Here is a 14148-nt window from a genome sequence, read left to right as displayed (position 1 = left end):
AAAAATAAAAAGAAATCTGGTTCTCAGACTTGAGAGACTAAAACAAAAAATTACATATTAGGTATCGCCACGTCCGTAGGAATCTGCTCTATAAAAATACCCCATGACCTAACCCCTCAGATGAAAACGGTCAAAAAAAATGTATTTTTTTTTTGTCACCTTACATCACAAAAATTGTAATAGCAAGCGATCAAAAAGTCATATGACCCCCAAAATAGTGCAAATAAACCCATCCTCTCATCCCGCAAAAAAAAAATGAGCCCCTACCTAAGATATGCGACCAACATACATATAGGTCTCAGGAGGTGACCACATTATTGTTTAAATAGAAAAATTTCAAAGGTCTCTAGGACCTTCTGTGGCCCTTAGTTCCTCTGACTGATTAGGTAAAACTTTTTTTTTTTTTGAAGATATAATAAAAGACTCAAACTTCAACAACACGGCGCACCTTTCCCTCTACACCCTACCGTGTGCCCCTACAGTGCGGTGTTTCTGCAAACTACTGAATCGGGGCAATAAATATAGCATTTTGTTTGGCTGTTAACCCTTGCTTTGTTACTGGAAAATAATGGATTAAAATGGAAAATCTGCCCAAAAATTTAAACTCTCATATTTTTTATTTTATTTTTTTCCTTACAAAGTCTCATATTCCACTAACTTGCGACAAAAAATAAAAAATTCTAGGAACTCGCCATGCCCCTCACGGAATACCTTGGGGTGTCTTCTTTCCAAAATGGGGTCACTTGTGGCGTAGTTATACTGCCCTGGCAATTTAGGGGCCCATATGTGTGAGAAGTAGTTTGCAATCAAAATCTGTAAAAAATGACCGGTGAAATCCGAAAGGTGCACTTTGGAATGTGGGTCCCTTTGCCCACCTAGGCTGCAAAAGAGTGTCACATCTGGTATCGCCGTACTCAGGAGAGGTTGAGGAATGTGTTTTGGGGTGTCATTTTACATATACCCATGCTGGGTGAGAGAAATATCTTGGCAAAAGACAACTTTTCCCATTTTTACATACAAAGTTGGCATTTGACCAAGATATTTATCTCACCCAGCATGGGTATATGTAAAATGACACCCCAAAACACATTCCCCAACTTCTCCTGAGTACGGCGATACCACATGTGTGACACTTTTTTGCAGCCTAGATGCGCAAAGGTGCCCAAATTCCTTTTAGGAGGGCATTTTTAGACATTTGGATCCCAGACTTCTTCTCACGCTTTAGGGCCCCTAAAAAACCAGGGCAGTATAAATACCCCACATGTGACCCCACTTTGGGAAGAAGACACCCCGAGGTATTCAATGAGGGGCCTGGCAAGTTCATAGAAATTTATTTTTTTGGCATAAGTTAGCGGAAATTGATTTATTTTTTTTTATTTTTTTTTCCCTCACAAAGTCTAACTTTCCGCTAACTTAGGACAAAAATTTAAATCTTTCATGGACTCAATATGCCCCTCAGCAAATACCTTGGGGTGTCTTCTTTCCAAAATGGGGTCAGTTGTGGGGTGTTTGTACTGCCCTGGCATTTGAGGGTCTCCGCAATCATTACATGTATGGCCAGCATTAGGAGTTTCTGCTATTCTCCTTATATTGAGCATACAGGTAATGAGATTTTTTTTTTCCGTTCAGCCTCTGGGCTGAAAGAAAAAAATGAACGGCACAGATTTCTTCATTCGCATCGATCAATGTGGATGAAAAAATCTCTGCCAAAAAAAAAAAAAGGAGGGGAAAGGCGTCTGCCAGGACATAGGAGCTCCGCCCTACATCCATACCCACTTAGCTCGTATGCCCTGGCAAACCAGATTTCTCCATTCACATCAATCGATGTGGATGAATAAATCATTGCCGGTATTTTTTATTTATATACAAAGTGTTTGCCAAAGCATAGGAACGCCGCCTCCTCCTCCTCAGCTCGTATGCCTTGGCAAACGTATCTTTTACTGCAGAGTAGAAATCTCGTCTTGCAGCACCGCATACACCGACTTGCGTGTAATCTGACAGCAGCGCAATGCTTCTGTCAGAATGCACATCAGTGCTGCAGCTAGTCGATCGGTTGGTCCACCTGGAAGGTAAAAAAAAAAAAAAAAAGAAAAACCAGGTCGCAACGCAATAATTTTATTAACTTTGGAAAAGAACATATAAACTTTAACTTTTTGAACTAAACATTAACCTTTTTGCTTACTGGTGTTTTTTTTTTTTTTTTTTTACTTTATAGAACAAACCTCCCCTTCCCCATGGGTCAATGTGCAAAGCGCAAATCGCCCAAAGATGTGGCAAAGTGCGTTATGCACTTTGTCCCAGGTGAAAGGAGAGGTTTGCAACAGCTGTGCGTGAATGGGCCCTAATAGCCCAGTGTGCCTGTCCTGGTGAGATGATCCCTATGCTAGGTGTACCTGTGTGTGGTACTTCCGGAAACACTCTCCAAAGCATAGGGCAGGGTGGTCAGGACAGTCAGGACAGAAATAGCGGGTGTCACGCCTTATTCCACTCCTGCTACAGACACGACATCTTTTTCGGGGTGACGGTTGGGTTGAGGTACCAGGAACAACATTGGGGAAATGTTGCTCGTGTAGACGGCTAACTACACTTGTTAATGGGGCCACGGAACCTCCAGGGTACAGGAGGTTCTCGATGATCTCTTCCTGAAATTTGAGGAAGGATCCAGTTCTCCCAGCCTTACTGTAGAGAACAAAACTATTATACAGAGCCAATTGAATTAAATATACAGACACCTTCTTATACCAGCGTCTGGTTCTGCGGGAAACTAAATACGGAGACAACATCTGGTCATTGAAGTCCACCCCTCCGATGTGAAGGTTATAGTCGTGGACTGAGAGGGGCTTTTCAATGACACGGGTTGCTCGCTCAATTTGTATTGTCGTGTCTGCGTGAATGGAGGAGAGCATGCAAACGTCACGCTTGTTCTTCGTTACACAATGCGGCCCTCTGCCCCCTTGCAAGACGGGTGGTAACGAGCCGTTGGGGAAAGCCCGCGCGACTAGTTCGCGCGGTGCCACAGGCGCCAATCCGTTCTAGAAACAAATGCCTAAAGAGGGCCACACTTGTGTAGAAATTGTCCACATAAAGATGGTACCCCTTGCCGAATAAGGGTGACACCAAGTCCCAGACTGTCTTCCCACTGCTCCCCAGGTAGTCAGGGCAACCCACCGGCTCCAGGGTCTGATCTTTTCCCTCATAGATCCGAAATTTGTGGGTATAGCCTGTGGCCCTTTCACAGAGCTTATACAATTTGACCCCATACCGGGCGCGCTTGCTTGGGATGTATTGTTTGAAGCCAAGGCGCCCGGTAAAATGTATCAGGGACTCGTCTACGCAGATGTTTTGCTCTGGGGTATACAAATCTTCAAATTTCAGGTTGAAATGGTCTATGAGGGGGCGAATTTTGTGGAGCCGGTCAAAAGCAGGGTGGCCTCTGGGACGGGAGGCGGTGTTGTCGCTAAAGTGCAGGAAACGCAGGATGGCCTCAAAACGTGCCCTGGACATAGCAGCAGAGAACATGGGCATGTGATGAATTGGGTTCGTGGACCAATATGACCGCAATTCATGCTTTTTACTTAGACCCATGTTGAGGAGAAGGTCCAGAAAAGTTTTAATTTCGGAAACTTGGACTGGTTTCCACCGGAAAAGCTGGGCATAATAGCTTCCCGGGTTGGCGGTTATAAATTGTGTGGCATACCTGTTTGTTTCGGCCACAACTATGTCTAAGAGCTCCGCAGTCAAGAACAGCTCAAAAAATCCCAGGGCCGAACCGATCTGAGCTGTCTCAACCCGAACTCCACACTGGGCAGTGAAAGGAAAAACTACAGGTGCGGCTGAAGTTGGGGACTGCCAATCAGGGTTTGCCAGCACCTCAGGGATTCTAGGGGGCTCTACGGGCACGTCTTTGCGGTGGCTGCGACGGGGTCACTACTGCTCGTGCCACCGTACCAGCTTCAACTGCTCTTCTGGTGCTCGCCACTTCACCAGGTTGTACGGCAGTGCTGGTACTAGGTCCAGGGAGGGCTGCGCTGCTGGTGTATGCCTCACCACGTAATCCGACAGCACCAGCCCCACTCTGCTGCTCTTGAAGCGGATCTTGCGCAACCTGTGGTCTAGCAACACGGGGCCGGGTACGCCTGGTGCTATCAGGGACCTCAGCCTCCTCGTCCGAACTTTGGGTCAGAGAGCCACTGCTTTCTACAGGTTCGTATTCTGACCCGCTAGATTCATCAGATGAGGGTTCCCATTCCTCATCCGACTGGGTCAGAAGCCTGTAGGCCTCTTCAGAAGAATACCCCCTTTTTGACATTTGGGCAACAAAATTTAGGGATATTCCCTGAGAGTACCCAAGAAAAAAAAGCAAGCCTGTCTTACAAAGGGGAGGCTAGCGAAGTACCGGAGGCCGCTGCGGTTGATAAAAATATCAAAACTGATTTTTTTTATCGCCGCAGCGCGTGTAAAGTGAATGTGCAGTGATAAAAAAAAAAAATTGTCACTGCGGTGGGCCGGGTGTGGGCGAACGCACGTGTGGGCGACCGATCAGGCCTGATCGGGCAAACACTGCATTTTGGGTGGAGGGAGAACTAAAGTGACACTAATACTATTATAGATCTGACCGTGATCAGTTTTGATCACTTCCAGATACTATAAAAGTACAAATGCTGATTAGCGATACGCTAATCAGCGAATCAGTGACTGCGGTGCGGTGGGCTGGGCGCTAACCGATCCCTAAACTACCTAACCAAGGGGCCTAAACTATCCTAAAACCTAACGGTCAATACCAGTGAAAAAAAAAAAAGTGACAGTTTGCACTGATCACTTTTTTCCTTTCCCTAGTGATTGACAGGGGCGATCAAAGGGTTAATTGGGGTGCAGGGGGTGATCTGGGGCTAAGTATGTACTGTTGGTGCTACTCACCGTGAAGCCTGCTCCTCTGCTGGATCCAACTGACGAAAAGGACCAGCAGAGGAGCAGGGCAGCCATATAACAGATCATATTTACTAATATGATCTGTTATCTGGCTTCTCATTGGATTTTTTAAAAATCATCAGCTTGCCAGCCGCGACCCACCTTGACGAAATGCCGGCCCGAACTTCGCATGCGCGGGCCGGCAAAGCGCATCATCTCGCGTCTCGCGAGATGACGCGTATATGCGTGACTCTGCGCAGCGCTGCCGCCTCCGGACCGCACATCTGCGTTAGGCGGTCCGGAGGCGGTTAAAGAGGACCTTTCACCAGAATTAAACTTCTAAAGTAACTATACAGGCATGTAGAGCGGCGCCCAGGGACCCCCCTGCACTTACTGTTATACCTGGGCGCCGCTCCGTTCTCCCGTAATTGCCTCCGGTATCTTTACAGTTAGGCTCCACCCAGGGGAACCTGCCGTCGGCTCATTCTCCCATGCTGTAGCGCTGGCCAATCACAGCGCTCAGCTCATAGCCTGAGAGAGAAAAAAGCCTCTCAGGCTATGAGCTGAGCGCTGTGATTGGCCAGCGCTGCAGCATGGGAGAAGGAGGCGCCGGCAGGTTCCACTGGGTGGAGCCTAACATATGAAGATACTGGAGGCTATACCTGGGAGCCGCTCTCCATGTCTGTATAGTTAGTTTAGAAGTTTAATTCTGGTGAAAGGTCCTCTTTAAGGTGAAAATGAGCTCAGTCCCTAAGGGGTTAAAAATGTGAGACAGATCCGCATCCATCTACAAATAGTATCCGTTTGCATACAGATTGCCGGATCTGCCTGCCGGAATCCAGCAACACTACCTACGGTGTGAATTCCAATGGGTTTTTCCAGTAGACAATGCCAGAAATTGGCCATACGCACAGTATACAGTGGTTTGTCTTCGGCTGATTCTCCGCATTGTCTGCAGGAAAGCGGCCAGATCTCCACTAGATCCCATGATCCTTTATCGGGCCGGCGGACATTCCAGTGCTGGACGTGGTGACTTCTGGCAAGCTGTTCTCTGCCGGAATTTACACCGCAGGTGGGAAACTAGCTATATTAGTGAAAATGAGGTGACAAACCCCCTTTAATACCACACCACATATAAAGTAATGTGCGCACTCCGATGCAGACACTGCTAAGGGTGCAACAGATTATTTTATTTTTTTAATCTCTAAATGGATTGAAAATTAATTCAGTTGAAATTTCAACACAAATTCAGCCTTCAAATACTGGAACCCTGCACCGTATAACGGTATACATTCCTTATAATCAACGGGCAATGTATGCAACCGTATGGCCCGGTATAGTGTAGGACTGGGCTACCTAGTAATGGGAGCAGTGGTGGCCTCCAATCCTGTACCGCTGGAAAACTGCCACATCTGTTCTGAACTACTGACTGCGCTCTAATTCCTGAGAGAAATGGCGGCAGTGTCAGGGTAAGAAGTGCGCCAGTTACTGGTTAGCGGGTTCATTAGGCGGAGGGACATCTGAAAACTGACAGTTTCATCACTAGCGTTCTGCATATTCGGGGCTGTGTACAACCCCTGCCGTCCGCGCCATGAACTAGGGCTCGTTACCAGAGGTCCGCTCTTCTCACCTCACTGTTCCTCACGGATCTCACGAATTGCTCCACAGACTTCTCCATGCTCCCTGGCGGCGTGTGCTCGGCTCCTCCGCGCTCTGCCTCCATTGCTACACAGGCTCCTCCCACTCAGCAGAGCACAGGCAGCGGGCGGCCTCTTTTCAGAGAGAAGCCATTGTGGAGGAGCTGAGATACCCGAGTGCACGTCTGTCTATATATTTACTTCAGAGTTTACCTCAGCCAACTGTGTCCTGCGTCCTCCCTGTGGCGGGGTGCCGAGCTTGTTCATATCTGGTGTGAAAATGACTGGCTTTTTAATTTTCTTGTTATTGTTAATCATAAATACATACCCCCCGACTTATTGAAGTACAAAAAGGGACACCTGTGGTTCATTAAAATAGGTAAAGACCCATTTATTCTGCTTATATATGCGCCTGAATCATTACAGTAGCACAAAAATCATCCAAAGGCCTCTTTGTGCCTGCAGCCATTACACAAATTATAGAACATGTCTTGCAGTTCTGTTAGAAAAATACAGCATTTTCTAGCGTGAACACACACTGATGCCACACTACTGGCCAGGCATGAAAGCATGCACATGGCAAACTTGGCAAGTTATTGCCACACTTCAAGTTTGCATGCCCACTAGTCCAGGGGATCATGGGTGACAGGTGCAGTCCAAGTATGCCACCACCTGCTGGTTGAGGTTCTGATGCATGTCCCACTGCTGCTTTTGCTGGGTGCCTTAAAGGAAACCTGTCACCATGATTTTGCGCATATTGCTGGGGACATGGGCTGCTAGATGGCCAATAGCACATCTGCAGTACCCAGGTCCCATAGCTCTCTGAGCTTTTATTGTGTTAAAAAAACGTTTTGATTGATATGCAAATGACCTGATATGAGTCCTGTAGCCGGAGATGAGTCAAGCGGAAAGGAGCCCAGCACCGCCCCCCCCTCCTCCGAATCTCCTCCTTGCTGGCTGACGTCACAGAGCTGCGCTAGCTCGCGCATCGCGAGATTTCGGCACACAAGCTCTGTAACGTCAGCCAGCAAGGAGGAGATTCGGAGGACGCGGGGCGGTGCTGGGCTCCTTTCCGCTTGACTCATCTCCGGCTACAGGACTCCTGTCAGGTCATTTGCATATCAATCAAAAGTTTTTTTAACACAATAAAAGCGCAGAGAGCTATGGGACCTGGGTACTGCAGATGTGCTAGTGGCCATCTAGCAGCCCATGTCCCCAGCTCTATGCGCAAAATCATGGTGACAGGTTTCCTTTAAGGTGGCCAAAGAAAATGCTCATCAGACATAAGTTGCTGCTTATGGAGCTGGTGCTGCTCCTGCCTCTCCCCACCACTCATAGCAATGGAACGTGAGTGCACAGTGTCTCCACCCAGTCAGACCATCGTGAGGGCGGGTGATGATGCTCATAGGTAGCGGCCTATTGACTACATAGCATGTCTATAGTAGTCCATTTTTGCATCCCTCTCAAAAGGTCTATTTTTGACCAGTAGGGAGGGTCTAAGGCCTCGTTCACACTTCAGTGTTTGGTCAGTGATTTCCATCAGTGATTTGTGAGCCAAAACCAGAAGTGGAGCCTCCACAGACATGAGGTAAAAGGGAAAGATCTGCTCCTGTTCTGTGTTTAGAGCCGCATCTGGTTTTGGCTCACAAATCACTGATGGAAATCACTGACTAAACACTGAAGTGTGAACGAGGCCTAACAGTGTAGATAGCCAGTAGTCATCCCTATGTCAAATCCTGACTGTGTAGTGAAAGGCGCAAACAAAAGCATGCATCTGGCCATTTGTGCAAGGGACTCGGAGGGACTCTGTGCATCCATCTCCACTGCATACTGCCACAGTCTGTCGGGGTCGTCTGCGTCGTCGTCGCCCTCCAGCTCCTGCTCCTCTCCTGTTGCTTGGGCAGATGAACCACCTAGTTGTGTGTAAAATTCCTGGTCATTTTATGTCCTCCCCCTCATCATCCTCCTCAGTGCTCAGGTGGCCATGAGACGTACGCACCACATCTTCTGTCCCCCAATCAGATTTCTCAGCATCCTCTCCAGGATGTGAAGGAGTGTAATGACATAATTCATCCTGTAGTTCTGTCGAATGACAAATAAAGTGGCCTCCTTAAAGGGCCTGAACAAACAGCATGATTGAAGATGTGCACCATGTAGGACGCATAGGTCAGCTCTCCTTATCAGTAATCATGGTTCCTATTACCAGTTGGCAAGGAGACAGCCAGTGTTTGATTTCTTTATTAATGACGCTGAGCAGTTTGTCCCTGATGTGGCTTTGTTCGCCAAGGCTGACCAGGTGCCGAACCACGTGACAAAGCCTTGCTTTGTATATAGGTGATATGCTGGAGGACCACTGTGAACTGTGCCTAGAGGGAAGGATGAGGAGACAGTGGAGGACATTGGCGAAAAAATCAGAGGATTAAAACGTGGAGGCGGCGTTGCCCTCACCTGGTCATGTTGCTAGTGTGCCTAGGCCAGAACCACATCTACCCAGTGGGCTGTGAACTACATATATTGTCCATGACGGTAGTTACAACTCCATATATCATCGCTGGTAGGAACTCTATCTGACACTGAGAGGCCCAAGGACTGGCCCACCTTCTGCTCAATATACTTGTGCAGGACTGGTACAGCTTTTATTGAAAAAGAATGTTGGCTTGGGAATCTATACCTTGGGTCGGGAAGAAGCCATCAGTTCTCTGAAATGTGCAGTCAACTACATGGAAAGGGAGGGATTGTAGAACCAGCAACTTATATTGTGTGGCGGCACAGTGTAGAAGTATACTGTATATTGTGGGGCACAGTGTAGCGGTATACTGTATGGCACAGTATAGCGGTATACTGTATATTGTGTGCACAGTGTAGAGGTATACTGTATATTGTGTTGCACAGTGTAGAGGTATACTGTATATTGTGGAGCACAGTGTAGCGGTATACTGTACATTGTGGGGCACAGTGTAGGATATATGTGTATAACAAACATATTTCACATGAACACTCACAGTTACTTGGCTTGGCCCTTGGGGATCTCGGACGCCACTTCCACACTTAGGTCGGGGGCTAGGCGGAGCTGATGTTGTGTTTTATCCTAATGAGAAAGATTTCATAATAAGGATTTGGAGAAGGGGCAGAGGGATAGCAGAGCAGGGAGAGGCTGGTGCTGCTACTAGGGGGTCATACCATGGGGGAGTAATAAAGCCCACCATAATGCCCCCCCCCAGTAGTAATAATTCTCCTTATAATGTGACAGTGCAAAAATACCCCCTTGTAATGCCCCCAGTTGAGCTAATGTCCCCATAGTGCCCCCATAATGTGCCAGTATAAAATACCCCTATATAGTGCCCCCAGTAAATTCCCCCATAGTGCTCCTCTCCCCCCTTCCTGCTAGTGCCCCCCATAATGTACCAGTATAAAATGCCCCATATATAGTGCCCCAGTAGATGCCCCTCAGTGTCCGGCCTCTGATAGGCTGCCGGCCTAGTGTCCCCTATAACGCCCCCCAATAATGTGCCAGTAAGTGTCCCCATAGATGCCCCCCCATCATGTGCCAGTATCAAGTGCCTCCCGCTCCCCCCCAGGTGCCAGTATCAGGTGCCTCCCGCTCCCCCATGGCAGTAACAGTCGGGTTTTAAAAAAATAATAATAAACACTTCTACTTACCTCCACGTCAGCAATGCGATGCAGCCTCTTCCTGTGTCCCGCCCTATATGTCCTTATATGGAGTCAGTGCTTGTATTTCAGTAAAGTTTCTACTGGGATTCGAACCCACAACCTTCTACTTCAGAGGCAGAGCAGCTAACCACAAGACCATACCAGCTGCCTTGCTGCTGACTGAAAAAATATGAGACTTCTACTGTTATAGCTGGCTAAGTGTACAGCTATACACATGACAGCTGCTCATATATAGAGATATAGCAGAGCTGAGTGTGCTGAGACAGCTGTCATATACAGATATAGCAGTATCTCAGATATAGCAGATATATCTCTATATGACAGCTGTTCCAGCACACTCAGCTCTGCTATATCTCTATATATGATAGCTGCCCCAGCAAACCCAGCTCTGCTACATCTATGCATATGACAGCTGCCCAAACACACCCAGCACTGCTATATCTCTATATGACAGCTGTCCCAGCACACTCAGCTCTGCTATATCTCTATATATGACAGCTGCCCCAGCAAACCCAGCTCTGCTACATCTATACACATAGAAGCAGCTGCTTCCCCGGTAGTTATGCCACTGCTGTTGTCACTTGAGATAATGTTGAAGAGCGTGTCAACCATTCCAGCTGGATTGTTGGTCAAAACACGACCGCTGTATAATAGTGGCAGCTCTACCTGTTGCTGCAGCTACTACCATACCCCCAACCCTCCTTCTTCTGCAGCAACATTTTTGCCACTGCCTTTTCCTTTGAGGGCCCAGGCAACTGTCTGTTGGCTATTGTGTAATAACTACTATATATTAAACAAAACGGATAAGCTATAATAAATTTTGTTCCACTGCACACTTATTAACAGCGCAATAAATTACACCTGTCTGTAATACGAACAGAACGTAGCGCTACAGCTAACAGAAGGGATTAGCTATGACAAATTCCGCTCCACTGCACAATTATGTACAGGGCAATAAATTTTACCTGCACATAATGCGGATGCAACGTAATGGTACAGCTAACAGAACTAATTAGCTCTTAATGTCAGTGCACAGTGATGCACACAGCGATATATATCACCCGCCTTTAATACTGAGGCACACTAACGGTATCACTAAAATGACTGATTAACTCTGGATTTTGGTGCACTGTACAGTGATACACATGGCAATATGTCACACCTGCCTTTAATACTGAGGCACACTAACTGTATCACTAAAATGACGGATTCACTCTAAATGTTGGTGCACTACACAGTGATGCACACGGCGATATATTTAACACATTTTTTACACTCAATAGAACCACTCAGAGATATGGGACAGGTATATTGCGGACATGCTAGCGGCGATCTAGCTGTGCATGTCCAGATCTCTATAGGGTAAAAAGAGGTGACAGAATCCCTTTAACATGTGCGTTACCACGAAGCGTGAGGAAATTTGGCTTCGTTGTGAATCTAAGTTTTCCTGAACTTCGGACCGAATTTTGCTTCAAATGCTTTGCTTTGCTCAACACCAATCATAAGGATAGGTTTTCTGTTCTGTAAACCCCCTTTAATATAGTAAATGTAATAAAGCAAATCTGTTGGTCAAAAAGAAACACATTTAGTCTGAGGCTACATGGCTATCTTAACTGCGACACATGTTACATCGCTGTGTAGAACTGCAACCATTGAACTGTTGTTTTTTCCAATTCTGGGGTCTCGGTTGCAGCAAAATGCGAGTCACATTGCGATCCCATTCAATTAAGGCCTCTTTCACACTACAGTATGTTGAATTCAGTGTTTTGCGTTCCGTTTTTCACGGATCCGTTGTTCCGTTTTTTGCTTCCGTTGTGGTTCCGTTTCCGTTCCGTTTTTCCGTATGGCATATACAGTATACAGTAATTACATAGAAAAAATTGGGCTGGGCATAACATTTTCAATTGATGGTTCCGCAAAAAACGGAACGGATACGGAAGACATACGGATGCATTTCCGTATGTGTTCCGTTTTTTTTGCGGACCCATTGACTTGAATGGAGCCACGGACCGTGATTTGCGGCCAAATATAGGACATGTTCTATCTTTTCAACGGAACGGAAAAACGGAAATATGGAAACGGAATGCATACGGAACACATTCCGTTTTTTTGCGGAACCATTGAAATGAATGGTTCCGTATACGGACCGTATACGGAACGCAAAAAACGTACAGCAAAACGGAAAAAAAAACTGGTAGTGTGAAAGAGGCCTAAATGGTTGCAGTTAAACACGGTGATCAGTGGTCATGGGATGGGTGTTGTGGCAAAGATATCAGTGTAGCCCTAGCCTTTAAGGGAGTCTGTCACCACAATTTTACAATATAAACTGCTTACATGGCGTCTCTAGCACAACTACATAAGATTCCAATGGTACCTTTCTTGTATTCTTCTGATTTTCACCAGCTAACAAACGTAGTTTTATCTATATGCAAATGAGGGATCACAAGTGCCCAGGGGTGGGGTTCTTGTTGTAGGTGCCCAGGCTGCTCTGCCTTCTTTTCATATTACCCCATCCCGCCCTGTAAGGCCGTTTCATCATCCCAAGTACCGTCCGAGATCCGGCGCGTGCGCAGTTCACCGCCGGCCCAGGCATGCGCACTATGATGACCATTGTGGGCAGCGGCATCTCTTCATGTTGTGCTCATGCACCAGCTAACGGCGCGAGACCAGCGGAAAGGGGGCCAACCAGAAGCAAGCAGGAAGACTGGAGGCAAGCCGAGCGAGAGAGAGGTAAGCATATCCCCATCTCAGTGCGAATGCAACCATGCCAGTGTCGCGATGAACTGCACACACGCCGGATCTCGGACATTACTTGGGATGATGAAACGGCCTTATAAAAAGACATGAAAAAGTTGCATTTATCCCAAAATGGATCTGTAGATGTATACAAAGGTCTGAGTGTCAGAATATGGAGATGCAAAGAAAATGTTAATTTATTAAAAGGTTTTTAACCTTAAAGGGCTTCTGTCAACCCACTAAACCTTTTTTTTTTTTTTTTTTTGATTACTTATAATCCCTACACTGCAATTTATGGCTACATGATCTAATTAATCATTTTGGTCCTGTAGATTTTGTTAAAAACATGCTTTTAAAATATGCAAATTACCTTGCTACCAGCAAGTAGGGCGGCTACTTGCTGGTAGCAGCCGCATCCTCCGATCCTAAAGACGCCCCCTCCGCATTGTGATTGACAAGGCCAGGGAACGGAATCGTTCTCTGCTGGCCCTGCCTGTTTGCATTCAAAATCTGGCGCCTGCGCCGCGGCCGTACCTGTCTTCAATCGGCGCAGGCGCACTGAGAGGCGGCCGCTCGCTTGGCCGCTCCATCCTCAATGCGCCGATGACGTCACATCTACACCCGGCGCAGGCGCATTGAGGATGGAGCGGCCGAGCGAGCGGCCGCCTCTCAGTGCGCCTGCGCCGATTGAAGACAGGTACGGCCGCGGCGCAGGCGCCAGATTTTGAATGCAAACAGGCCGCCCTACTTGCTGGTAGCAAGGTAATTTGCATATTTTAAAAGCATGTTTTTAACAAAATCTACAGGACCAAAATGATTAATTAGATCATGTAGCCATAAATCACAGTGTACGGATTATAAGTAAGCAAAAAAAAAAAGGGTTAGTGGGGTGACAGAAGCCCTTTAATAAACATTATATCAATTTGGTATTACTGTAATCGTACTGACAGTTTTCCAATACAAAATATGATCAATTAAATCGTGCCATTGTATAATGCAACTTTTTCCTAATATAGTAATGTGAATGGAAACGTTGTGGCTCTTGGAAGGTGGTTGGACTCCCCCTGCCCTCCCAAACTCAACCAGGCCCCCGCGCAGACTTGCTCTCTGCCTCCCAGTATGTAAACTCTGTTTTTGGCAGCAATTGGCCACAGTGGTGATCTGCTCTGCTCAGCCTGCAGCGGCCTGCGATTGA

Source organism: Bufo gargarizans, chromosome 5, assembly GCF_014858855.1.
Source record: "Bufo gargarizans isolate SCDJY-AF-19 chromosome 5, ASM1485885v1, whole genome shotgun sequence".
NCBI lineage: Eukaryota > Metazoa > Chordata > Amphibia > Anura > Bufonidae > Bufo > Bufo gargarizans.
This window is presented reverse-complemented; position numbering follows the sequence as displayed.